Below are 24,805 nucleotides of genomic sequence, written 5' to 3' on the forward strand. Positions count from 1 at the left end.
GGATTCACATGAGGAGACAGGGAATAAACCAGTAAGTACCGGGGTCTCAAATGCAACAGCAGGTAAGCATAAGTGCTATGAAGGGCAGAGCACGGTGAGGAGCAAGGGGAATGCTTTGTAGGACTTATACAGAGTGGTCAGTAGAGCTGCCCCTGAAGAGGCAGCATCAGCACAGAACCCTTCCTAAAGAAAAGTGAGTACATGAGGCTGGAGGACAGGTGCAAGGGAGGAATCAGTGAATGAGGGCAAAGAAGGAGCTGGGAGCCAGGTCATGGGAGCTGGGTCACCATGGGTCCTGAGCAGAGATACCACACTGACACCAACACCGCCAGCGGATTATACCCTGATGTCCAATCAATGGCAAGGGCCAAAGCATCAGGTTCCTTTTATGTTATATCCTCATTTTTCAATCTATCATCTCCTCCAAAGGCTTCCATTTTCCTCTCTGTTTTCCTCACCCCTGTGCTTGATGTAATAGATAGTATCCAATCATCATAGCAGCCTTATAACTCATTTTTAACTGAAATAAAAACTTGTTAATTAGTACATAATTTCTCCTGATCAAAAATTCCAACAAAGTTCAGAACACTGGAGAATTGAAATTCTAATTTAGTTTTACTATTTATCCTGCATTTGAGCAGAAAAGACAAATTCTAAAACAAAAAAAAAATCTAGAAATATTTAGTATTCCTACAATGATAAGCTGATTTCATATCAAGGGGACCAAGGATGTGAGTCCCAATTTCCTTTCCCTGCCCTGAATCTAGCACTTATGTCTTAGTTCACAGAAGGCAAAAGGCAAAAGCATTTCGCTTTCAATAGAGAGCTCATTTGGGCTTGGTTTATCCTGAGGAAATCCATTTAGTATAATTTTTTAAAAATTAAACTTCACATGCTTATGACTCAAACTTTCAAACCACACCCACACTCCATCAGTTATTTTCAATAATTAATAGTGGGTGATCTCAGATATAGCCTGGATGTTTTGGAGAACAGGAAATAGTCTGCTAGATTGTAGCCTCATATTCCCCTTGGAAGGCTTCTTGATTGAATGCTACTAGTTGTCAAACTAGACCGGTTCATTTGAGTCCCCTGAAGCGCTTGCAGGAGAGTTACTTAGTTTCTCTCTTCCAGAAAGGAGAGCAGCCAGAATGCCAGAACCCAAACACAGTCACCCCAGAACTCTGGTGAAGGAGAACCTTGCAGGTGCCTCCCAAACCACCTCTGCTGGCAGCTTTTCCCAAGAGGAAGGCCAAATTGCTGAAGCTAAGACAATGATTTATTTCTAACTGCTGCTAGGAGGTATCGTGCAGGGTTATGGATAAGTACCATGGCTTTTCTTCGTTGTCTTTGACTTTCTGGCTTACAATTTCCGTGATCAATAGGAATAGTCTCAAAGTGAGCAATCAGAAATTTGTCCTGGTAGATTAACTGTCATGCAAGCCACAAAATAGAGCCAGATGAAAAAAGCAGAAACTAAAACCATAAAGAATGAGTTGAGATATCAAGAGAAATGGCACTGGACTACTGGTGGTCCTCAACCTCATGTGAAACTTTCAAGTATAATTAAAGTAACACATCCACCCAGAATAATTTACATCATTGATAAAAGAATAGAAAGGATTAGATAATTTAGGCTTCTTTTTAGAATCATTAGAAGGCTGAGCAAAAGACAAAGGCCAATTTAGTTGCAAAAGCTTTAATTTTATTTTAGCTATAAACTCTTTTAGCAGGCTATGTATATTGCTTTAAATTCAAGCCATTGGTGAGGAGTTGCTAAAGTTGCCTGATTGCTTAGTTTGTTTATATCTACATTTAGCTGCTAGGCAATATATTAATACATGAAGATCTAATAAGATATTAAACAGCTCTAATGTTCAGGTTGACTCTCAAATTATTTTTAAAAAATTAATATAATGGGTCGTATTAGAAACCTTTCATTTTGGGCTACAGGTAACTATCCAGATAGTCTTACAAGGTTCAGTGCTTAGAGAGACTGCCGACAAGAGATCCCATTTAAAGCGGAAGCCATGCTTAATGAACAACGAAATGTGGCCCCATGGGGTAGGGTTGAAAGGAAAGGTCCTAGGTCTCTTGTACGCTCAGAATAAGGTCTAAGATGGCTTATGGGGTGCAAAATCTCAGTATGGCTTCAATGCAGCCCTTACTAATTGTGGGCAAAAATTGCAAATGGACATGTTAAGAAGGTGATGAAATTTATCAGAACAAATTATTTGAAAGCCAAGGCCAACAGGGAGCTTCCAGAGCAGCACCCTGAAGTCATCAGGTCACAGAACACAATCAACACCAATTCCCATGGGTTCACTTTCATGCTGAAATCATGCCTTCCCCTCTATGTGCTATCTGAGGATCACTGTGTTTCCTACAGGGAGCTCTTTCCTGTAACCATCCAGACTTATGAGCTTGTGCTGAGATAACTTTTTAAAGTGAATACTTACTGAGTATTTATTGAAAGCTGATTTCTTTTAAGTTTGCTACAACCAATAAAAAAATCAAATGGGCATCAATTCCTCATAGAGCAATGTTTACTCTTGTTAGAAAGGAGATGCCATTAGTAAGATAACACAGGTATTATTTTACTAGAAATAAAATAATTGTAATAAGTGACATGGGTGTGTTTCATTGCAGTTAGGTTTAATCATGTTTTCTCACTGTAATAAAGAAGCACCTGAGTCGACACAGAAGGCGTGATTGAGTTTTCACCATTGCCCTAAAGTAGTGGGTGTGTATTTCCATTATCTTCAAGTCACTTTCAGGTTAAAACCATCCCAGAGTATTCGGTGCAGATTTACATGTTAACTAGTTCCTCAGAGAGAGGGGATGTGAGCAGTCTTAAAGAATATGCCATCTGGTGCAGTACGACTTCCCGGTAACAGTTTATCTAAATGTCATCATTTTGTTTTTCCCACACATGCCTTAATCACCTTCTTCAGGAATAAATTGGCTCTCTTGTCAAATATGCTTTTCCATGGTTTCTACACAATACAGCTCTAAATGCTTATTGCCCTTTACAGGATGTACTCCTGAGGTCTTTCCTTATTTCTGGGCTTCCATATTTGATGCAATCTCCTGTAAAGTCTTTGAGACAAAGTCTCAGTCAGTGTAAGAGAGAAGGAAACAGGCACCTGCAAGTGCTGAATGGTGACCCAGGCAGAACTCGTGCTCTACCCTAGAGGCGCCCACCATGGAAGGCTGCTCTTCTGGCACAAGGTAAAACTTCAGGGCCGGGCGCGGTGTCTCACACCTGTAATCCAGCACTCTGGGAGGCTGAGGCAGGCAGATCACGAGGTCAGGAGATCGAGACCATTCTGGCTAACACGGTGAAACCCCGTCTCTTCTAAAAATCAAAAAAATTAGCCGGGCGTGGTGGCAGGTGCCTGTAGTCCCAGCTACTCGAGAGGCTGAGGCAGGAGAATGGCATGAGCCTGGGAGGCGGAGCTTGCAGTGAGCCGAGATCGCGCCACTGCACTCCAGCTGGGCGAGAGAGAGACTCCGTCTCAAGGGAAAAAAAAAGAAAAAAAAAAAAACACTTTAGAAAGATGGCTTGGGGAAGCATTTCCAGAACGTGATCATAGAATCCTAGCAACTAGGGAAAGATGAGTCACTGTGAGTAGGTTGAGTCTGAAGATACAAAGCTTCGAATTTATCACCCTGCATTCCACAAACAACCACAGCATATGCTTTCTCCACTGTTTCTCATTTTGGTCACCAGAGCACCTGTTCTATGGATTGAGCAAGACACCAGGGAGTGTCATCTCCCTCTTCTTCATGAAGCCCCCACCACCACCACATCCAGTAGTCACCAAATCGTGTACATCAAGCCTCCTAAATATCTGTTAAGTGGACCTATTTCCCTCCCACTCCCCTGTCACCACTCTAAATGTCGCCATTGTAGTGGTCTTGCATCTGATTGCTCCTTGCTACAATCCATTCTCCACGCTGCAGAAGGGATAGTTTGTAAAATTCCAATCGATGCATACCAGTGACTGGGGAATGGACCTTAGCCAGATACAGCATTTTCAGTCCTTCGGCTGCTGCAAACTTTCTTAAATCACACTCTTTTCAACATGCAGCTCCCTCTGCCTGGAATAGCCTTCCCCTCTGTCCATCTAGGCCTTCTCCCTTCTGCGGGTGTCCAGAGAATGGCCCTCCTTTGTAAGGTCTTCCTTGAAGTCCCCTGCTTACCACCGCCCTGCTCTGTGCTCCAGATCCTTCTCTATTTTCTCTTCCATAGCCCTCCTGCGAATTCACTGCAGTGACGTTGCAACTACCCATCTTCTTTGGCACGAGGGAAGTTCTGACAGGTTTCACGGCCATGTCTGTCTTCTCCATCACTGTATTCTCCATACTTATTACAGAGTAAATGCTTAAAAACATAGGATGAAGAAAAAGTGAATCTACAACTAGGGACAAATTTACAATGAGGCAACCCCACGGATGCTTATTGGAGCTCTGCAGATTCAACAGTGAAAATGGCAGGCATGATAAATCAATGCCTCAAAAAGAGAAGGGAGGTTACATAATCTGCAAGCACTGAGTAATTCTGGCCAAGCAGACGAAATGGGTGGGTACAAGATGCTGCTTTCTACTACTCACCAGGACAGCATCACTACAAGAGGAAGGCAGGTGACCATAGGGGCTGAAGAAAGGAGGAACAGGATGAGAGGAGGAACTTGGAAAGTTCACTTTTACATTTCTTCTATGGCCCGCTAAGTACACATTGCCTGACACTTGGTAGGCATCCAACATAAAATTATTATTATTATTATTATATTATTATTTTAAGACAGAATTTTGCTCGTTGCCCAGGCTGGAGTGCAATGGCATGATCTCGGCTCACTGCAACCTCCGCCTCCTGCGTTCAAGTGATTCGCATGTTTCAGCCTCCCAAGTAGCTGGGATTACAGGCGCATGCCACCACGCCCAGCTAATTTTTGTATGTTTAGTAGAGACAGGTTTTCATCATATTGGTCAGGCTGGTCTCGAACCCCTGACCTCAAGTGATCCACCCACCTTGGCCTCCCAAAGTGCTGGGATTACAGGCGTGAGCCACCATGCCCAGCCCCAACATAAAATTATTGAATAAGTGGATATAGGTTCTACAGCCTCAGAGCCCCTGCAATACCACAGTATTAGACTATCCATATGTACCCAAAGTTTATCATTGTAATACTCTAAACTCTGTAAGAAGCCTCAGAATTTCATCTTAAAGTTTAGTTTCTGAGTTAGACCTTTGGCAAATCAGCTGCTCTCACTAGATAGTTTTTCCCCAAATCACTCATTCATTAATTCAAGAAACATGTATTGAGAACCTACCATATGCCACCCCCTCTTCTAGGAAGTGGGGAGACATTACTGAACAAGACAAGGTGCCTCTAATCATGGACCTTATTGGAGAAGACAGAAAACAAAAAGTATATAAACTAGAAAGAATATTATTTCAAATAATAGGAGGGAGAAAGGAACTAAACACAGAGGAAAAAGCAATATTTTACATGGGGATAGAATGTCTAGGGAAGGACTCTCTGGTGAGGCAAACTCCAAGGGGCCACGATGGTGGAAAAATTAATTCCAGGGAATCTGGAAAGAACATTAAAAGAAACAGCCTTAAGATTGAAAGCCATGCCATTTTAACTCCCGTGGCATCTGACACAACGCCCAGCCCAGAAGTCTCACCTATTCACTCATTCAATCTTCTGTTCATTTACGACCTCATTCATTCCTTCTACAAAGGGTCAGTGAGGATTCACAGCACACCAAGCACTGTGTTAGACAGTAATAATATAACAAACATTTATTGCTTTATTGGGAGAATTAGTGTGTATTTGAACACATTAAAACCTCCAGTATTTGACAGATTTTGACGTACAAATGGCAACTTCATATAATTCATAGATGCTATTTATTTCTAGATTGGTAAGCACAAACTGTTGGGAAGTAAATAACACATTTTGGAAACTTGATTTTTCAAGTTCTTTGTAAGAACTCTTTTACATAGCATTGTAAAAGATATTTTACATTGTATTTTTAGTTGCAAAGGAGCTTCATAAATGGGTTATAGCAAACTTTTTAAGGAACTATTTGTCAACCTTATTCCATTTACAGCTAATAGTTGAAACAAATGAAATTGAATTTTCTTAAAACATATTACATTTCTAATCCTTCTCCCAAGTTAATGCAAATTTAGAAAATTTTGCATGTATTGGTATATATCACAATTCCCTTCATTTACCTCCCAATTAGAATTTCAACCTAAGGCTACCTTTGTAATTTCTCAATAGAGAAATGTTTTAAAATACAATTTCAGATAATTCAAGGAACTGAGTTAAACAAGTTTGGAGCATATTTTTGGTGACGACTATTAGACATACGAATTGTCACCAACTGAACCATGGTTCATTCGGCCTGCCACGCCAATTCCAGAAGATACCTGAGAAGTCAGTGTTGTCTTAGGCCATTCAAATTTTCGTTTGCGTCTGTGGCCGTGAGTATCACCCATTGTGTTTCCTGATATCTAGCGTAACAGAAATTTTCTGAATTTTCCAGTAGTCATTAATGGCTCTTTAATTCATATACTCATCCAAACCCTATGGAATTCATTTACAGTGAATCATTATAATATATTCTTTAACTCTTGGAGCGATGAATTTTACAGGTATATTTACAACAGTGCTATATAGTCCTTCTACAGCTTGTCAAATGCACATCACATTCAAGAGATTTTGTGATGTCGTAATATAATGTTCCTCTTATCTCTGTTACTCATTTTGATATAGAATTGGAATATATCCTGTTCCCAGTTTACACTCCCTTAAGTTAAAGAGATATATTCTTTTTACAACAGAGCCTAATGTTTTCATCTGGCTGATTCGGAAGGTAATTCCAATGGTGAAAACTATCTCGAGTGGTAATTACTTGGGCAGTATCATTTCATGCTACTCAGAATCCAAGGAAAAGTCTCTGATATCCTGGAGACAGCAGTCTTGATTAAAGAGCCTGAGACCACTTAGCGCTTTCAGAAGACCTCTGTAACCTGAAATATTGTAGTGTGATTTGTGCAGAACCTGTGCCCCAGGTGTAATCTAAAAACAAAGTTAACATTCTACCACATGGTGACTAAACAACTTATTGTATATTTTAAAATTGCGTTAAGACTAGGTTTTAAGTGATCTCAGCAAAAAAAAAGATAAGTAAATAAGGTAATACATATGTTAATTAGCTGGATTTAATCATTCTGCAAGATGTACATATATCAAAACAGCATGTTGAACACTATATATATAATTTTTGTCAATTAAAAATAAATTAAATAATAATGAAGATGAATTCCTGTTAACAACTAGAAAACAAACAATTTGAGGGCAAGTTATGACAAATAATAGTATGTAACACTAAGGCAGACAACATTATCCTGACAAAATGTGATTTGTCTTCTTCTTTACACAGATATCTTGTTCTCTTTTGACCAGAGACAAAAGAAGAAAAGTCTTGGAAACATCCTTCACAGTTTGGGGATGAATGAAGGCAGAGAAGTATTCATCAGTCCTATGTTCCTAGCAATGAAAGTTAAAGGAAGTCAAAATTGTGGCTTCTAGAAAAGAGAGGAGCTGACATAGCCCCAGCTCCACCTCCCTTGTCTCAAAGCATAAGAGCAGAACTGATTATTCTCAACCTCATCCATACATAAAAAAGCATGCTAAACATTTACTTTTGTATGACTTTAGCAACAATCGAAATAACTTCATAATTTTGCATTTCCTTTTTATTATATATAACATCGTATTTTACTATGTATTTCCATATACCTAACCCTTAGATCCTCCTAAGCCCTCTGAATGGGAAGCAAAGTAGATATCATTACTTTTCAAACGAAGAAGCCAGAGCTGGGTGCATAGCAGGGACTTGAGTGATGTGGGTAGGAACTGGTGAATCTAAAAGCTGAGGTTCTGGTCTTCTAACTCATAATCCAGTGTTATTTTTCTTTCTATCTTTTTTTTTTCGTTTTTTAAGATCAGATGTTCATAGTAACGGAGCAGTCCCTCAATGCACATGGAGTGGTTTTAAAAGTCAACAATAATGTTCAATTCTGCTGCACGGTGTCAAGTATTCTGGAAAGATCTCAAGAAGAGCCTGATCCCATGCCAGCAGAGGCTCTGTTATGCATCCTGCTTTTCCTTTTAAGGCATTTTAAATTAAAGGAAGCCTTAGACACCATTTCTTTCTGTCCCACTGACAACCAAATCCTTTCAATGAAAGCACCAATTTGGTTTAGCTACGGATTATTTTTATCTGTTCTTGAAAGTCACATAAACGTGACCTGAACAAATACTCTCCCCTGCATGTTCTTCCTGAATTTCAAAGTTTTTCAGTAATTAAGCATTTTTCCTAGAGTGTTGCAAACCAAATAGAGTTCTGTGCCAAAGCAAGGAATGCATTAATGAAAACGAAGAATAAAAGGAAGCCAAATCCAAGTTGCAAAAAATGCTCTGCCTTATTTCGCTGAAATGAGATGCAAAAATATATATATATGCAAGCTGAGGACTGGAGTAAATATAACATGTTGATGTGAATTTTCATACTAAACTTTTTCAAGAAAATAAATATCCCATCTCAAGATACGTTTTTTAAAAAGAATCACACAATCACATGAATTAAATGTGTGTCTTGACACACAATCACATGAATTAAATGTGTGTATTAAACCAGAAAACTTGACTCTCTACAGAGTGAAAAAGTAATAATCTAGCAGAGAATCCTATCACTGGATTTCACCCAAAAAGGCATCAAATCCTCTAGATTCCATCAAATTTCTTTAAAAGGAAAGACACTTTTTTCAGGATGTCTTAGAAGTTTTCATTAAATCAAAAATGTGCACAGCTTATAGAGTGGTTCTCCAGAAAACTTCAACCACTTGGAACACATGTTTGTGCTTAGGGGAAGACAGAGGGAAAAGAGCGGAAAGGTTGGGAAGAAAGAGATCATAATGGCTTCACCAAATTTACAACCAGTGATTGTATGATATTGTGGCGGCAGCAGCTCCTCACACAAAGCAGATGGTACAACACAGAGCTGTGTCTTAAAATGACAAGAAACTAAAGATTCACTGATTCCATCTACTTCTGAAGCTTTTCCTAACAATCTATGCCCCAGAGTCGACTTCAGAATATTTTTACATTTTAATTCTCCCCTTATTTGAATTACTATAGCAATTGTAGCTGCATACAGGCTCATTATACATTTAAACATTAATTTTATGTTTTAAAACTCAATACTCTTAGGTCAAAAGCTCACTAGTGAGATAGTGGAGTGGAACATTAGTTTCCTATGTAACAAATTACCACTGTAACAAATTCCCATAAACTTGGTGCCTTAAAACAACTCGTATTTATTCTCTTGCATTTCTGGAGGTAAGAAATCTAAAATGAGTTTCCTTGGGACAAAACCAAGACCTCAGCGAGGCCCTGCTCCCTCTGGAGTCTCTAGAGGAGAATCTGTTTCCTTCCTTGCCTTTTCCAGCTTCCAGAGCTGCTTGCCTCCCTGGGCTAGGGCTTCCCTTTCATCTACAAGGCCAGCAGCAGGGCATCTCCAATTCTCTCTCTGCTCCATCTTCACATTGCCTTTTCCTCTCTATCTGCAGCAAACCTTTCTCTGCTCTCTCTTATAAGGACTCTCACCATTATATTTAAGACCCACATGGACAATGCAGAATAATCTCTCACCTCAAGACCCGTAACTTAATCACATCTGCATCATTCCTTTTGCCATGTCAGATAACATTCACAACTTGCAGGGATTAGGACAGGGACATCTTTGGAGTGGACTATCACACCCTCCGCAGCAGCAGAGGTTAACCTCTTAATGTTAATCATTTACAACTACAGTCATCCTTCAGTATACCTGAGGGATTGGTTCCAAGACCCTTCCCCATACCAAAATCCACAGATGCTCATGTCCCTGATATGTAATAGCGTAGCATTTCCATATAACCTATGCGTATCCTCCCATATACTTTAAATTATCTCTAGACTACTTACAATCCCTAATACAATATAAATGCTAAGTAAATAGCTGTTATACTGTATTGCTTAGGAAATAACAACAAGAAAAAAAGTCTGTACATGTTCAGTACAGATAGAACCATCCTTTTTTTCCCAAATGTATTTGATCCACAGGTGGCTGAACCCATAGACGTGGAACCCATGGATATGGAGAGTCAACTGTTACTTTTAAATCACCATGCAAATGAAAATATGCTTGCTAAGATTCCTTCAAAAAGATCATTCTTTAAAAGAGTTTTGGTTAGCGTAGATTCCACTCAAACTTAATCCTCAACTCCATGCATCATTATTAACCTTATGGATAAAAAATTATGGGGTGGGATCCTGCAATTCTCTCATTCTGTCAACAAAGAATACTAAAAAGTTTAAAGTCATGTTCCTCAAAATGTTTTTCTCCTACACTCAAATCATAATTTTATTACAGCATTTAATATACTAAACTACATCATAGCCTAGCCTAACCTATTCTAAGCACGCTCAAAACATTCCCATGAGCCTACAGTTGCAAAAATCATTTGGCAACTCAGTCCACTGTAGAGTATTGGTCATTTACCCTTGTGATTGAGTGGCTGACTGAGCTGTGACTGATGGCCACTGCCCAGCATGGTAAGAGAGTGTCCACCATATATCACTAGCCTGAGAGAAGATCAAAATCCAACATTCAAAGTACAGCTCCTACTGAATGTATATCATGTTAGCACCATCATGAAGTCAAAAACTGTAAGTCTAACCATCTGAAGGCAGGGACCATCTCTAGTTCGTCATGCAATGGAACCTTAGAAACGCCTTTAGAAGTTAATATAGGGCAGCTTAATTTGACATTAAGAAATTTGCATTGAGAACCTTGAAATAAGTGTGAAAAATGCATGTCTAATATGGTTATGGCAATAGAGGACTTGGCAAAGAACTTGGGAGAACGTGCAATGTTCCCAATTAATTTTAGACCCTATAAGAATGACACAAACAGAAGAGCTTGCAGCTGCTAACAAACGACAGATATGTTCCGTCACACCCCGGCAAGTCCAAAGGGTAATGCAGCTAACCTGATAGTCCCCAGGAACAGCAGCTGTCAGGAAGGTGCTGCTACATGTCAGATCCAGCCCTTAAGAGCAACTGATAAGAAAGAGATGAAGAAGAAAACAGCTTAATGTCAGTATAAAATCTGAAATTCACTTAATCATGGGATTTTAATTTCTTAACCTCCCCAAAAAATAGCATGCTAAGAACACAACTGTGTTCCCTGGAGCCAAAGTGGAGGCCCATAGGACAGCTCAGTTCTCCATCAACTGCCACCCACGTAGCACCTCATAAATGAAAGTGGGACAGGGACACTTTTCTCTTATTAAATCATTTTCTCATATCTGCATATAGTTACTTGACACTTGTGAAATCAGTACAAAAACAATCTCTTTTTATTGAACCAAACCTAGCCCAGGTACTATGTGTTTAATTCAATTTAATTGAACAAATTTACTGAACACCTACAGTATATAAAGCACTGTTCAAGGCACTGCTGAGTCCAGTGTGAAATCCTGCCTTTACAGAGGTGTGCAGACATGCACACACACATACACAGACACACTCACATGACACACATACCTCTGCACACGTATACACCACACACAGACACAGATATGCAAACACCATGCAACACATAAATACATATACACACACACACCACACACACACCTGCCGCCCATGAAGAGCAGGAGTTTTGCCCATCACATGGAGAACTGGGAACCTACACGTGGCAAGGATTTCGTAGCACCGTTGGAAGCAGCACTTAGAATCTCTAGAAAAAGATATTTCTCTTATTTACCATTTCTACACTCTCTCACAGTGAGCTACCCGTATAGTCAGCTGTGCAGGTTATAGTGCCCACTGGACAAATTTTTAAAACGTAGAAAACTGTCTTCACTTTAGTATGAACAAGAGAATCCTTTGTCATTCCACCCAAGGGAACCAGTGTGAAGAGACACGATGGTTTGTGTGGAGAAAGGGGTCGACCATTTACAAGGAGTAAGCCATTTCCTAAAACGTTGCTTCATCAAAGCATCCTGGAACCCCAGAAGAGGGAAGAGTAACAAACTGCATCTGTGTGCAAGAAGCCTGGCTCCCCTCCCCATGCAACTGGAAGACCAATGAGAGTCAAAAAAGCAGTGACCATGGGCCATCCTGGAGCCACACGCGGGCAGCATCTTCTGGGACACAGGGGAAGCACGGAGAAGCATTTAGGAACCAGGGATCCATGGTCATTCTTACTTAGGGAACACGCCCATTATTTACATCCTATCCCAATGGTGGCAAAATAATACCACTGAGCTGAAGAGGATCTCTACATTCTACCAAATCCTGGTATTCTCACATGGGCTTCTTCAAAAGTATAGAAGGTTGTCAGTGTGAACACAGTGCACTTCATGACTATCATATCAATCCCTGAGTGTTTGCTTTCTTCTCAGTGACATTAACACAGGCACACCCATGTCAAGGAAGTACGATCTGTTCTTTTCAAACTAAGACATGTCCAGTCCGGAGTGGGTGGGAGCAAGTCCACCTTGTGGCCACTACTGAACTACCAAAATCCCAACAGAGAAACCAATTCTGTGAAGCCTATGGGGAATGCCACATTTTTTTCTAAATAAAGAACCATAAATTAAGTTTAAATTTCATGTGGTCTGTTCACTAAATGTCTTTGCAGAAGGAAAAGGGAATTGACTCCAAGGATTTCAGTTGCTCTGAAAGTGCATGCGGCATCAATACTCACTTCTCTAAGTGGGGTCCCAGGACCCGTGGCATCAGTATCATCTGGAAACAGAAAAGCAGACTCTCAGGTTCTGCCCCAGAACCCCTGGACTACCTTCTGCATTTCCACAGAATCCCCAGGTCCTCTGTGCCTTTAGGTTGGAGAATCAGTGGAATAAACACCAGGAGTGCAAACAAGATCAAAAAAGTTACCTGTTGTAGTTCACTTTTTCAAATAATTGACTAAAATTAATTTTTATAATTAATGAAGCTAGTGATGATTTGGAATCCCTTGACTAAGAGAAGCGTTTTAATGTAATTAATCTGCAAAATGATCAGTTCTTGTGCATCACTAAACCTATAAAATTTATAAAGATTATTTTCCTAGCTGGTTATGAAGAAAATGATGTCACAAAAGCATCTAAGCGCTGTGTGTTACCAATGAGCCGAGTCTCTCCAATCTGCTTTCCTGTAATCATAGTGACTCAATTTCCAGACTCAGAAAGAAAAAACACAGAAAACTAACAGAGGATTGTTCTCCCTTCTGGTCACGGTTTATGGTAGCAACAGGTGAAAAAGGCCAACAGAAGCAACGATTTGCCTCATCACATTAAAAGAAACATTTGTTTTCTCTTCCAAAATCATAAGTAGTAACTATGGAAACCAGACAAAAACATTGAAAATGACTTGCAATTCACAAAGAGCAGAACAACTCTATTTCACCCACCAAAAAAAAAAAAAAAATTAACTATGAAAAAACCCACTGAAACCTTCCCCAAGAAGAGCTGGATCTGCAGAAGACATAATGTGAGTGCTTTGCTCAGGCACCATCATAAATTGTTTGATTTGCTATGAAATTGTTAAATTACGTTTTTACAAATCGGTTATTTAGCTGTGACTCCATTTAAATCTACAATTTTATGTATCTTGATGATAAAATGGGCCCTTAGCTGAGCCAGCTAATTCCTCAGGTAAAAGGCATATTCTTTTGGCAGTAAATTAACTTTGGAAGGTCAGTAGGTGGCCTATCACCAATTTTAGAGATTTAAGAAATGCATGTTTTGTCTAAAATACTTAATTTACACCTAAGGAAGCTGAACGAATGATCTCAAAAATTCCAGCTATTATCTGTTTACTAAGTTGGTCCTTTGGATATCCTATTTAAAGGTTGATATAAATGTACACATTGTTTGTGGAGAGAAAATAAAGCAAGAAAACTTCACCCAATGATGCCAACCTATTCACTGCCCAGAAATTTCCATCCAATTCCACCGCCATAAGCAGCTTCTCTGTGTGTTCTCCCATTTATCTGTTTGATATTCCTGTATCCCTCCCCCACTTTCAGATCGGATGTTACTTCCTTTTCAGACGAGCTTGTGCACTGCTTGATCTTAATGGAACCCCATAAGGAGAAAATGACCACTTTATTTTAAAAAACAGGAGATGCTGACTCAAAACGGAAGGGAGTAAAGAACTTCCTTAAAAACATGAATCTCAGTGATACTTTTATAGCCCAGAATGACATGTTTGTCTTTCACCATTTTTTTTTTTCACTCCATGCAAGAGCAGAAATTTCTTTTTTAAGCTTGATAAGCAAAGGCTTATTTGGGGATACCTGCTACCTGAATTATCACTATCAGGGTTAAATTAATAACTATGGCATATTATAAAGCCATAAATATAATTTTGAGCTCCACTCTTCCCAGCATATTTATATGAGTTTTTGTCTCATTTTGTGTGTTTGCGTTGGGTTTTCTTCCTTTCTCTGTAAAACATGGAGCTGCTAAGCATCACTCTGTTATTGTACACTGACGGAGTGTGGAAATAAATGCCAATATCATTTGCGGAGCCATCCTAGTTGTGACTTTTTTTAAAGTGAGTATCCCGCTTTCAACTAAAACCTAAAAAAGAATTCTAAAACCTTTATCCCAGTTAAATGTTGGCACTCATAACACATTGTTGATGGATTGACCAAACTAAAAAACAAAAATATCTTAAGTTTAATACCGTTTTCTTCAGATGGCATTAACAGCGAAGTATGTCCCTAAACTTTCCATTGTTCAATGCTGGGTTGGCAAGCAAGAAAAATCTTTTTATCACCAAAATGCAAAAACAATCTGAACTAGCTGCTGTGTCCGTTCCAGCTTCGTTTTAATTTGGTGCTAATTCTCTAATTTGCTCATTTATTTTCTCTAACCACATAATTAATGCTGAGGGAAGTCTTTTACAGCTTGCCACTGAGCCCTCCATGTCTTAATAGAAGGAAAAATTCCTTAGATATGTTTCCCATCACCATGCATGTGCTGAAGCCAAGAACTAGAAAACCGTAACTGTGAAGTACTACAAAATCCACACAATTAAGGGCTGAAACCAGCAAGGGCCAAAACCACTCTGAGACCCAGCTCAGACTAACCCAGCCTGCCCTTTCAAGTCTGTAAATCGGATCGCAGTCCCCTCCTCTCTCTTACCTCATCAGCCTTCCTTTTTCCTTTTGCTGTAGTGGTATGTTTTCAATGAACTCTGACATATTTCCCTGATTGAAAACCATTTTTATACTCCTAGACAATGTGCTTCTGAAACATTGTCACAACACATGCAATAACCAAAAGTTTAGACCTGTGTAAAGCAAAGTGAAAAATGGAGTGTCACTGAACCCCACAATTCTCGAAATGTAAGTTTATGGGAAAAGCCAAAGAGAGCCAAGTGAGATGGTTTCCAGCCATGGCACCTCAGGAAGGCCCCTCGCCTGGCCTAGCAGCAGCCATTCCCACCCCCAAATTGTAACCTCAGAGGTACAGAACCATTCTCCAAGTGCTGTGACCTTTCCTCCTACAAATCATTCATCAGTCCAACATTTTCTAAGCACCTACTCCAGGCCAGGCACTGTTGTCAGGACTGGACATACCGTGAAGGAAGCAAAGGCTCGGCCTCGTGGGGCCCACACTCCACGGGAGGAGGTAAACCACCAAAGACATGAGTAAACCTATGGAGGATGCTGGAAAAGAAGAAAGAGGAATGGGGTGCTGGGAATAGGGCAGGGAGGGAGTCGCTGAAATGGAGTGAGGGGAACGTGAGACTCTTGAAGGACAGGCCACTGGGGCGGAGTCAGAGGGGCTTGGAGGGTGAAGGTGGGTAGGGGGAGGACAGGAGCTCAGAGCAGGGAGGTGGGAGAGCAGGCACTGCTCACCAGCGCCTGGGCCTATCTGAAGATGTGGGATTGGTCTGCTATTCCATATTTTATACTGTCCCAGCCAGGAGATCAAAGTCAGTGGCATCACTGGTAAGTCCTGTCCATAGCACTCGTCCTTGATATCATGATGATGGCGCTTTACTTCTGTGTTTCCCTCCAGAAAATCCTAGCTCCAGGCAAGTCATGAGAAAAACCTCAGACACGGCCAAACTGAGGATATTTGACAAACTACCTGATCAGTCCTCCTGAAAACCGTCAAGGTCATCCAAAACAAGGAAAGTCTGAGAAACTGTCACAGCCAAGAGAAGCCTAAGGAGACAGGACAGCTAACTGCAATGGAGGGTCCATCACAGGATCCTGGCACAGAAAACGGACATGAGGGAAAAAGTGAGGAAGTCAGAATAGAGTGTGGCCTTCAGTGAGTAATGAGGCATCAGTGTCGTGCATTAGCTGTGGCCAATGTACACACAAGTGAAAGGCGTTAGCAATAGGGGAACCTGGGCACAGAGTGCATAGGAACTCTCCAAACTGACTTTACAACTTTTCTGTGCATCTAAGACTCTTCTAGAACATTTTTAGGCTAGGCCTGGTGGCTCACACCTGTAATCCCAGCACTTTGGGAGGCTGAAGCAGGCAGATCACTTGAGGTCAGGAGTTCGAGACCAGCCTGGCCAACATGGCAAAACCCTGTCTCTACTAAAAATACAAAAATTAGCCAGGCGTGGTGGCGCACGCCTGTAACCCCAGCTGCTCAGGAGGCTGAGGCAGGAGAATCACTTGAACCCAGGAGGTGGAGGTTGCAGTGAGCGGAGATCACGCCACTGCATTCCAGCCTGCGCAACAGAGTGAGATACTGTCTTAAAAAAATAAAAAATAAAAATAAAATGAAATGTCTTTAAAAGTTTATCTTGTTAAAAAAAAGATGCAAATAATCTCTATTTAGAAATAATGATTCTAGATAAAAACTACAACAAACAAAAAAGGTGGGTGTGAAACAACTGTACGGGTGAATGAGTCAGGATTTAACACCACTCGGTCTATTCCTGCTGAGCGGTTTATGAAATCTGCTGGAGTCCTCACAGCTGGTCATTCCATTTATTTGAAGCTTTGAATAATTATGTTTTTCCTTGTTGGTCCCAGCTCTTTCTTCCAGGGCCACACACTACAAGGAAAACCTCCTTTCCTATCAGCAGTGCCTCAAGTCCTCAGAGAGAGTTTTCCTAATAAAGCACGCACTCCCTGCAGCCCTGTTCTGAGCCTCCCTTCATCCCCACGAGTCGTTCCTGGTCTGACTCCAAGGAGGTGGCCTAGACACCTTCCAGGAAGGAGGGGCAGAGAGGACAGCACCTGCTCAGTTCAGGCTGCCTGTCACACCTGTCCTCAGGATCCTCCCTCCCTGTCTTTAGGGGTCCACGGTGCCACTGAGAGGCTCCACCTGTTTTCTGAGGTCCAAGACCATCCTGGGCTCCAAAACGTGGTCTCAGACAGCCTCCCCTTCGAATAGCCTTTGCCTGTATGGATTGAACTTAGCAGCCCTTTCTTCTTCCCTCCTCTGTTACCTCCACAGCCTGACACCATGGTGACATCCACATATGACTCAAGAAAGGATGTTGACAACTTCCATGTAGAAAGGCAAGATCAGGCTAATGTAATAAATAATCTCATACCTTGGAAGCAGTCAGCCTGCATGTAGTAGACAGAGAAAATGAGGCAGAGACAAAGGGCGTAATTGCAAATAAGAGGAGAAGTAGGAACGGTGGCTCACACCTGTAATCCCAGCACTTTGGGAGGCTAAGATGGGCAGATCACCTGAGGTCAGGAGTTCGAGAACAGCCTGGCCAACATGGTGAAACCCCGTCTCTACTAAAAATACAAACATTTGCTGGGCATGGTGCTGCATGCCTCTAATCTCAGCTACTCGGGAGGCTGAGGCAGGAGAATCGCTTGGGAGGCAGAGGTTGCGGTGAGCCGAGATTGCGCCATTGCACTCCAGCCTAGGCAACAAGAGCAAAACTCCATCTCAAAAAAAAAAAAAAAAAAAAAAAAGGAGAGGTAAAGAGTATGTCTCTTCACTCTCCTGAATGTGTTTAACCCCACACCCTCCAAAATGAATGATTTTAACCTGGAAAGTTAAAGCAAACCTTTGAGGCCCACCATAACTATAGAACTAACAATATTTAAAGGAATTTGAAATTTCCTAAATTTGGTCTCCAATGACAAGTATGATTCTGCATCTCCTGTTGACATGGAACATTTCAGTTCATGAGAGAACTGGTCTTCAACTGAAATTGAATACACACAGCCTTTTATGCACTGAAATAGATGTGGCTTCCCTTCTCATAGCTCTTCATCACGTTATTTAAACAGTTTCTCTGGGGCCATTTTTACTTTTCTAAATGATGACGCACATGCATATTTTGAGTTTCTGTGGTCTCTTTTTTTAACAAGATAAAGCAAGTAGTAAGTAACAAAGGTGGTTTCATGTACACAGCTAATAAGAGTGTTTAAAACCTAATATCAGCTGAAGAAATCCATTCCTTATTTATGTAAAATGGGAATTAACTCATCCAGTCAAGAGGAAAATGAAATCAACAAATGAAACATACACAAGAGAACTGTAATAACTGCCAAACTCGGTTCCGCAGAGAACAATGGGATTCCAGCAGAACACAGCACTCAGGCAATGGCGGCATGTGTGCATCGTTGCCTCCTTTTCCAGAGCCTTATCTTATCACAGCCCTGTTAGAGATGTAAGCTCCTGGTCTCTCTTTGAAGGGGGTGGTTTCAGTATCTAAAATGATAATCTTACTTAGGTTCATAAATCCCATAAAAATGCAGGAATTGTAAACATTTAAAGTGAAAATCCTTCCTAGGATGTCTCACATCTTAGCTATAATTGCAACCACTCCATATTGTGTAAAATTGTTTACAAAAATTCAAAAAGCCACATAATTAAACATATTCTAAGGGTCTCTCAATTGTCATACGAATCTATAACAAGGGACAAAGGGAAGGTGACATGGCTCAGAGTCTCAGCAGTGAGTCATCAATCATGGCAAAATAATCACCCTCCTGGGTGAACTCTCTTTGTCAACAGTTGGACTGGAGGAGGAGGCATACAGGCATACAAAAATCAGCAAGTTCTTAAAACCACTCAAAAACTGAATTCTCTGGACGAGGTCCAGTGCAAATAAATTGTGATGACCCTCAGGAGCAGAAAACAACTCTGTCAACAAGGTGCCACCTCCAGATCAGCCTCTGTGCTCCACTCCCTTACAGATGTTGTACAGGGTCAATTAGTGTCTGTCCCCTAAAAGTTCATGTCCACTTAGAACCTCAGTGTTATGTTGTCATTATGTTATAGAGCTTTTGCAAATAGAGTTACATTAAGATGAGGTCTAATATGGTTTAGGCTCTGTGTCCCCACCCAAATCTCGTGTCAAATTATAATCCCCACATGTTGAAGGAGGGGCCTGGTGGGAGATGATTGGATCATGGGGTGGTTTCTAATGGTTTAGCACCATCCCCCTAGTGCTGTGTTGTAATGGAGTTCTCACGAAATCTGGTTGTTGAAAAGTGTAGTGCTTCTCCATTTGAGCTCTATGTCTCTCCTGCCTCTATGTGGAAAAGAGTGCTTGCTTCTCCTTCACCTTCTGCCATGACTGTAAGTCTCCTGAGGCCTCCCCAGCCATGTGGAACCATGAGTCAACTAAACCTCTTTTCTTTATGAATTACCCAGTCTCAGGCAGTTATTTAAAGCAATGTGAGAATGGACTAATACAAGATCATACTGGATTAGAGTGAGCCCTAATGCAATGACTGAGGTCTTTGCATAAAACGGCCACATGAAGGCAGAGACACACAGGGAGCACTCCACGTGACTACTGACATAGACACTCCACACTGGAATGATGCTTCTACAAGCCAAGAAATGCCAAGGACTGCCAGCAATTACCGGAAGCTGAAGATAGACCTGGAATATACTGTACCTCGGAGCCCTTTCAACCAATCTGCTAACAACTTGATTTCAGACTTCTGGCCTCCAGAACTTCAAGAGAATAACTTCTCTTGCTTTAAGCCACCGAGTGTGTGCTGATTTGTTATAGTAGCCCTAAGAAGCAAATACAGATGGTAACAATGACCACAAAAATAATGATGAAAATCGCCTTGGTCACAATATCAGTACTTAGCTAATTTTTCAACCATTATTAATGCAAAATAAATATATACATAAACTTTTTTTGGGTGACTTGACAAATATTTAATGAACTATTAGTTTTCTTCCCATGAAGAGATTTGAGTGAGGATCCTGACTCACAGTCATATACTAAATATATATCTATTGAATGCCCAAAATTGGACACTTTGGCTTAGATACCATGGCAGGCTAAAATCAAACTAATAAAAAAGAGAGGAAGGAAAAAAGAGATTTCAGAAGATACTAATATTTACAACAAAGTTTACAACCTGTTGTTTGAATCATATGAAATTGCCAATAGTTGACCTTTCTTGAACTACAAAAATAGCTATTTCATATGGTTAGGCCAAAGGTTGAATACTATGGCCATAAGCCAAATCTGGCCCACTGCTTCTTTATGTAAATAAAGTTTTATTGGAACACAGTCATGTCATATGTTTGCATAGTCTCAACGGTTGTTTTCACGCTACAACAGCAGAATGGAGTAGTCATGACAGAGACCATATAACCCTAGAAGCCTAACATACTTATTATTTCACCTTTTACAAGAAAACTTTGCTGATCCCTGATTTAACCTAAAATGACTGGCAGCAACAGTAAAGGCACCAGGATTTCAGAAGCAGCCAAGATCAATGTAAAAGGAATCCTTACTAGTGTGTCCACCTGAGACTCCAGACATAAACTGGGACTTGAGAAAGAAGCTGAATTCTGATGGAGAAAAAAGGCTCTCAAAGCAACAGTTCAAGCTAAGAACAGAAGAGACAAGGACCCAAGGGATGGCAAGGATGATAATGGCTCTACTGGCCTTTGGCCCCAAATACCAGCAGCACTTGTCTCTCGGAGCCATTTCAACCAATCTGCTAACACCTTGATTTCAGACTTCTGGCCTCCAGAACTTCAATCACTGGGACACCTCAAAATGCCCCCATTTGGTTCCAGGCCGTGTCCCTGCTAAAAACCTCACATGAAGTAGGACTAGGATGAGAAAACTTTGATAAGATTTCAGAGATCAAAATTCTTTGACCACCAGACTGAGAAATTGTATCTTTTTTTTCTTTAAGCATGAATCAATAGAAGGATATATAAACAGTATGATAGAAGAGTTATATTAGAAAATTAATTTCTGATAGATGTGAAATAATTGAGTCTAGAGCAAAAACTATATTATTCAGAATATCTATTCCTGTGGCCCTTTTTAGGGTTGTATGATAAAGGATAATTACTCCAATGATTGCAGTAATTACATTTTAAAGATTTATAGAGAGTTCTAGAGTTGGGAATCCCTTTGGGGTTATTATCAAATAGAAAAGAAATCAAAAGGAGCCTTTTCTTCATTAATAGGCCACACATTACAGCCAAAACATAACCTGCTATAAAGCTTGCATTGTACATCGAGCTGCAAAGTCTCACTACCAAATGCTTCCCAGTGATTTATAAATATTGAAAGGTAGAGAAGAATTTGCTTGAGTGAGGAGTGTTCTCCTCTTTTCCATTTACCTCAATTATCCAAAAGCATATTAAAAACATTTAAGTTTAACACTAAGCTAGAAAGCCAAGTGGGATGTGTATGTAAATAAATTAATAGCTAAATAGATATGTGCATGTTTATCAACCTGACATGAAATGTATCTTAAACCACATATACAAGAGCTGTCACAGGGTCATACAGTTTATTGATTTTATCAAAACTAATTCACAGGTACCTTTAATTATGTAAACCAGCTGTTCACTGCCCAGTAAAGACTTCAGCTTGCAAAGTAAGAATTATCTACTTAGAGAGACTGACCTAGAACATAGTTGCTCCCAATTTTTTAAAGGAAATGTTGTTTACACTGCAGCAATTTCTTCTCATGAACATTTTAGCTATGAGCCCTTGAGCCATCAGCAACTGAAGGTCTGGAGAAGCCCCGGAGCAGCTTGGCTTCAGCTGTACATTCAGGTCCCCTAGTTCACTTTTTGCTAGTGGCCAGTGAGATAGGGCCTGCAGGCAATGGTCAGAGGGTCAGGATTCTGGGACTTGCATCAGCACTGTGGGCTTTGGGTGACTACTCAAGAACTGGGAAAGCTACCCACCCTACTGCGCTGTCAGTGACTTCATAAGACAGTGCATCTACATAGCTCTTGACATACTTAGTAAAAGATGCTGGAGTTTTTAACTTCTCAAGCTGTTCCCCTTTGCAATCACAAAACCAACTGAAAATTGACGTTAATGGTCATTATCTTGGTGACAGACATTTGCCAGGGTCTCAGAAGGGTTGTATGGCAAACTCCACCTGGGTATGGTAAGGGGAGTGTAAGATGGCAAGTGTGGATAGTGGCCAGGGAAACACAAGGGATAGTGCAGCGACAGGGCTGGTCACAGTGGGCTCAGCTATCACCTTGAATCCTGACAGAGTGCGAGGAGTGAGCACTTACCAGGTCCCAAGTGTGCTGAGGCCTTGGGTGGAAGGATGCAGCCAGACCTGGGAGACCCCTCAGAGCACAAGCCCTTCTACCCCCCATCTTCTCCATGGCCCCCATGGGAAGAAGCCAACCAGAAGCAGAGGGCTAGCAAGACTTCAATGCAGTCCAGAGCCTGGAGAAGGCTCCGGAGGATCTGGAAGGATAAGCAGAAGATGCCCAGCACACTTCTCTTTCTTTTTTCCTACCATCAAGGGATGTTTGTTCTTATGCAAAGTCAAACAACAATTCCAAGCCCTGGTTTTATTTTTAGCAAATTCCAATTTTTCCTCTCACCTTCCTTCCCACTCTCTGTGTGGGCGTTCCTGTGCAGGTGACCAAACAGAGGCGGCGATTCAACTGCATTTTGCCAAGTGCTTTTAAGTGAACAAAGACATTAAACCACACTTCGGCTTGTAACAAGAATTTCTATTTCTTGAATCATCACAACAGTAATACTTGCTAACATTACGGAGTGCTCACTATGGAACAGGCAATTTACATGCATTAACAACTTCTGATGTTGGCAAAACCCCTATGAGGTAGGAACTATTGCTATCATTTTAGAATTGGACAAAGTGGGGCATGGAGAGATTAAGCATGTTCCTCGGGTCCTCACAGCTAGCAAGGGGCAGGACTGAGCTTCAAAGCCTGCAACCTGGATCTAAAATCTGCTCACCTAACCACTACATTTATACTGCCTCATAATTACAGTGAAAAGGCCTAGAAGATCTTGATATTTAAAGAAATCCTGCAACTAATCTTCTTCATAGAATAAAAATATCTATTTTTATGAAAAAATCACCTATTTTGTAATTTGTAAATTTGACATTTGCATGTTACATTTCCTTATGTGCCCATGTGTCAGTTTCCAAACATTGTCTTTATAGAAATGAAATAGAGTGTGATCAACTTAGGCAAGTTCCCACTGCCTAGCAAAGACTTCAGCTTGCAAAATATGAATATCTACTTAGTAAGACTGACCTAGAACACAGTTCCTCCCAATGTTCTAAAGAAAATGGTGTCAGCCCTCAGTTACAATGTAGCAATTTCTTCCCATGATCTTTTTAGCAACGAACCCTCAACCCATCAGCAACCAAAGGTCCGCAAGAAGTCCTAGGGCAGCCTGGCTTCAGGCTACCAGTTCAGGTCCCTGATTACACATTTATTTTCTGGGTTCCTATTCACTAAACATGAGAAATGGGGTAGGAGATGGCATTTTCCATCATGGCCTCAGCACAGTCTCCCCACCCACAAATTCTTCTGCAATGTGCTTTGCCACTTGCCTGTCCGTGGGCAATCTTTCTCCAGCCCCATGAATCTGAGCCCTAGGACTGCTTTGACCAGTAGAATACAGTGGAAGTGTATAGCAATGGGCACAGCCTTTAAAGGGCCTAGAAACGTCCACTTCCAGTATCGAAGCCCATGCCTTCCCATGAGGAGAGAGAGGCCATGTGGCAGGATACCAGGTGACTGCTACTGCATGAGGCCCAAGAAGAACCACTCAGCTGAGCCCAGTCCACCCAAGGTATTGTGAAACATAATAACAAATTGTGGGTTTAAGTCACTAAATTATGGGATAATTTTCTGTATAGCAATAGATCTCCAGAACAAATGAGTTTACCGGTTTAACGCATTTTCTTTTGGGAAGAGGGAAAAAGATAAGAGAACTACATTGTTTGCTCACATTCCCAGGTAGAACAGTTTCACCTGGGAGCCAGGAGTCTCTAGATTTCAGGAGAACCTGGCTCCAGAGACCAGGCAGACCTTCGGGATAGCTGGTTCTTAGGTCATGGTGATTTTACTTGTAGGACTTGGTACTTATGAGAAATCCATAGAGCTAGGCAGAAGAGCTGCCTTTTCTATTCTGAGCCCGTGGTAGCACTGTATCCAGATGGTTCTGGTTATGACCACAAGTCACTCCTTCCAGTTTTGAAAGCACAACCAGCTGTCAGCTCCATCAAGGTCTGAGGAACTGCCACCCACCCGTGGCCATGTGCTCTAGGGATAGTGGCCAAGCCTCGGGTGAAAGGGCTACCCACTTGCACCTGCCAGCTTTGCCTCTCACCATTTCCGCCCTGCATGGCTGAAGCAGAAGTCCCCACAGCCTCCTTCCCAGCTGCCAGGCTTGTCAGCACCTTTCCTAGAGGTCAGGAT

General features: G+C 41.1%; 1 protein-coding gene and 1 long non-coding RNA gene across 2 annotated transcripts in view; one reads left to right on the forward strand and one right to left on the reverse strand.

Moving 5' to 3' along the window:
• The window catches only part of SEMA5A (semaphorin 5A), a 509,156-nt gene that overhangs the window by 467,325 nt on the left and 17,026 nt on the right, over nucleotides 1–24,805 (reverse strand). The window lies entirely within an intron of this gene.
• Nucleotides 6,820–13,555, forward strand: LOC116456723 (uncharacterized). Its single transcript, XR_004244798.1, has 3 exons — nucleotides 6,820–6,897; nucleotides 7,468–7,553; nucleotides 12,038–13,555. It is a non-coding gene; the product is annotated as an uncharacterized LOC116456723 (long non-coding RNA).

The sequence above is a fragment of the Hylobates moloch genome, unplaced genomic scaffold, assembly GCF_009828535.3.
Source record: "Hylobates moloch isolate HMO894 unplaced genomic scaffold, HMol_V3 SCAFFOLD_17, whole genome shotgun sequence".
Classification (NCBI taxonomy): Eukaryota; Metazoa; Chordata; class Mammalia; order Primates; family Hylobatidae; genus Hylobates; species Hylobates moloch.